The 3,964-nt window shown below is 46.2% G+C and overlaps 1 pseudogene; it reads left to right on the forward strand.

The window, feature by feature from the left end:
- Positions 1-2,264: 2,264 nt before the first annotated feature.
- On the forward strand, positions 2,265-2,383 carry LOC139206122 (5S ribosomal RNA; annotated as a pseudogene).
- Positions 2,384-3,964: the final 1,581 nt, after the last annotated feature.

Raw genomic sequence — 3,964 nt, forward strand, 5'->3', positions numbered from 1 at the left:
TGTGACTGCAGCTAGTCTATGGGATGCAGAGAGTGGAAGGCCAATTTTCTGAGCCACAATGCCACTCAAACTCTTTCACACCTACTCAAGACTGCTACGATTTGATAACCGGGAGTCAAGACAACAAGAAACAATAATACAATTGACAGTGTCATAGCAACGAGTGGTGTCTTGAATAAATGCAATCTTTCTGCCAGGTGAAGAGGGAAAACTCAGGTATTCACACAATTTGTGGTGAATGACAAGTTGTTTCTTCAAGCAAAATAAGATTTGGTGTTTCAAATTCAATTAAGTTGCTTATATTGGGGGTTTAACGAAGATGGGTCATTTTGACCCGGAGGACACGGGGTGTATACAGAATATGAGGACAACAGGAGGGTTAAGGACATAAAGTCCTGGATGAGCAGCAACTTTCTGCTGCTAAATTCAGATAAAACTGAAGTTCTTTTGCTTGGCCCCAGACACCTCAGAGACAGCTTTTCCACTACCTTAACTGCTCTGGACGGCATTAATCTGGCCTCCAGCTCCACTGTGAGGAATCTGGGAGTCTTATTTGATCAGGATTTGTCCTTTAACTCCCACATTAAACAGATTTCTAGAACTGCCTTTTTCCATCTACGTAATATTGCCAAAATCAGGCCCATCATATCCACAGATGATGCAGAAAAATTGGTCCATGCATTTGTCACTTCTAGGTTGGACTATTGTAACTCTCTATTATCAGGCTGCCCCAATAAGTCGTTAAAGACTCTCCAGTTGGTCCAGAACGCTGCTGCTCGTGTTCTGACGAGAACTAAAAGAAGAGACCACATTTCTCCTGTACTGGCTTCTCTTCATTGGCTTCCAGTAAAATCTAGAATAGAGTTTAAAATCCTTCTCCTCACCTACAAGGCTCTTAAGGGTCAGGCCCCATCATATCTTAAAGATCTTATAGTACCGTACTACCCCACTAGAGCACTGCGCTCCCAGAATGCAGGCCTACTGGCGGGGGCGGCTGTGGCTCAGTGGTAGAGTGGGTCGTCCCTCAATCAGAAGGTCGGGGGTTCGATCCCCAGCTCCTATGGGTCAACATGTCGAAGTGTCCTTGAGCAAGACACTGAACCCCAACTTGCTCCTGAAGCATGGCTTCAGAGTGTGAATGAGTATGAAAGAATAGTCTCCTCCAAATTACATTTCTCCTGTATGAATGATGTGTGAATGGGTGAATGAGGATGTCATGTAAAGCGCTTTGAGTAGTTGAAATAACTAGAAAGGCGCTATACAAATACAGACCATTTACTAGTTCAGGAGGCAGAGCTTTCAGCTATCAGGCTCCTCTCCTGTGGAATCTCCTTCCAGTTTGGGTTCGGGGGGCAGACACCCTCTCTACATTTAAGAGTAGACTAAAAACCTTCCTTTTTGACAAAGCATATATTTAAGGGCTGGATCAGGCCTTAGACCAGCCCCTAGTTATGCTGCTATAGGCTCAGACCGCTGGGGGACTCCTATGGTGCACTGAGCTCCTCTATTCTCTATCCTCCTCTTCCTCTCCATCGTTATGTCTCATGTCAGTCAAATGTCTGCCTCTAACTTGCTATCTTCCCCGGAGCGTTTCTGTGCTTTCTCATCTCTCAGGTTCCTGTGGATCCTGTGGATCCTGTGGATCCTGGTCCTGGCCCTGGCCCTGCTGATGTGGTTCTCTGGTTCCTGTGGGTCCTGGTCCCGGTCCCGCTGATGTGGTTCTCTGGTTCCTGTGGATCCTGGTCCTGGTTCTGCTGATGTGGTTCCCTGGTTCCTATGGATCCTGGTCCTGGCCCCGCTGATGTGGTTCTCCACCAGCCAATGGATGTGCGTCTGTCCAAGGCTACAGCCTGTCCGTCCTTGGGAGCTGGATCTCTCCTTCACTGTGGTGCTCCCGGAGGTTTCTCTTTTCCCACTGGGTTTTTTGAGTTTTTCCTTCCCGAAGAAGGAGGGTCATAAAGGGCAGGTGATGCCTCGGACTGATCCATCGGACTGATCCACTGGCCTCATCGACTGCTGGACTCTTTTTGTTTGTTCGCTTACACTTGTTTATTTCAGTGAACTTTGTAAAGCACTATGAGACACTCTGTTGTGATATTGGGCTATACAAATAAAATTGAATTGAATTGAATTGAATGCCAATTGTCAAATTCTATCAACATTATTTTTTTCCTGGACAATGTACACATCTTACATATTTCAACAAGCGAGCAAAACATTGGGATGCAGCATCTTTAGAAGACCAGTTTGCCAACTAAGCCATTGCTTACGGCCATCCCACCTTGAACACGCCTGATCTTGTCTGATCTCAGAAGCCAGACAGGGTTGGGCCTGGTTAGTACTTGGATGCGAGACCGCCTGGGAATACCAGATGCTGTAAGCTTTTCCACTTCTCTTTGCAGTCAGCTCTGCCATTGCTGCTTCTGCATTAACACGTACACAGCTTCTTTTTCGATACAGAAGAAGGAACTTGAAAACACATCACGTTTTTTGCTCTGGCCAAATTGCATAGTAAATTTCGGCTAGAATTCAATCTGGAAAGATAACTGACAAAGCTTACAGTACCTGCTGTTCCCAGGCGGTCTCCCATCCAAGTACTATCCAGGCCCGATCTTGCATAGCTTCCGAGTTCAGACGCTTGGTGGTATGACTGTAAGCAACAAAGTGAGTGACAAAAAGGTCCTTTATACAAGAAAATGGTGCTTACACAGGATCGCATCATGGATAGCAACTGCATTGTGTATATTTTGTAAAACATAGCGTATAGTCATATAATAGTATTTGCTGTCTGGACAGCAAATACTTGGTGAGGCGTGCTTCAAACTTCCCTGAGGTGTTTGTTTTAACATGTGCGCATGTGCTGAGTACATGCTGCCTGTTACGATTGCTCCTGCTAGTTTTCTTATTTTTTCTTACTTAACTATATTTTTAAGTTATTTGTTTTACTTTTTGTTGGTAATATTTTTTAAGACGTTCTCTCTCCAATACATGCTGGTTGGAGAGTGATCTTGTCATCTTTTTGCTGTGAAAGAACTACTTTAACTCTGCCGGGTGCAGTAAAAGTATGGCCGTTGGTAGCCGTTTTGTCTACACGAGTGATCAGCTGATCGCTCTGAAACCTGCTGGCATCTTGACCACAAGATCTTCACAAATTCCAGAAGCATTGTGGAGGAAAACACACCGAGGTTGCAGAGGAAAGAACAACCAGCGAAGGAGAGAAACCAGAGGGAGTCAACGGAGGCGTATGGAGGAAAAGAAATATAAACCCTGTCTCCCCATCGTTACTATGGGCAACGTGAGATCGCTGGTAAACAAGATGGAGGAGCTAACAGCGTTAGCCAGGAGTCAGATGGAGTACCGGGAGTGTAGTCTAATGTGCTTTATGGAGACATGGCTGCATCAGGACATTCCTGACGACAATGTTTCCATCGGTGGCTTCCAAACTGTTCGGGCCGACAGGGACTGCACCAGGAGCGGTAAACGGAAAAGAGGGGGGCTTGCTGTTCTGGTGAACAACAGGTGGTGCAATCCTGCTCATATTACTATCAAGGAGCGCATCTGCAGCCCGGATATTGAACTGTTTGCTGTTGGTCTTCGTCCATATTATCTGCCACGGGAGTTTTCAAATGTTGTCATGGTGACTGTTTACATTCCTCCTTCTGCCAACCCGACTTCGGCGTGTGACGTCATCCACTCCGCCATAGCCCGGGTACAGACTCTACACCCGAGTGCATTCGTTGCTATCTCGGGTGACTTCAACCATGTCACCATGTCAAAAGCACTTCCCAACTTCACACAGTACGTGAACTGTTTCACCAGAGAAGAGAGGATCCTGGACTTAATGTATGCTAACGTGAAGGATGCATACAGCTCCTCTTCCCTCCCCCCTCTGGGCAGGTCTGACCACAATCTCATACACCTCAGTCCCACTTATTTGCCTCTGGTAAAAAGACAGCCTGTGACC

The sequence above is a fragment of the Pempheris klunzingeri genome, chromosome 8 (genome assembly GCF_042242105.1).
Source record: "Pempheris klunzingeri isolate RE-2024b chromosome 8, fPemKlu1.hap1, whole genome shotgun sequence".
NCBI classification, from domain to species: Eukaryota; Metazoa; Chordata; class Actinopteri; order Acropomatiformes; family Pempheridae; genus Pempheris; species Pempheris klunzingeri.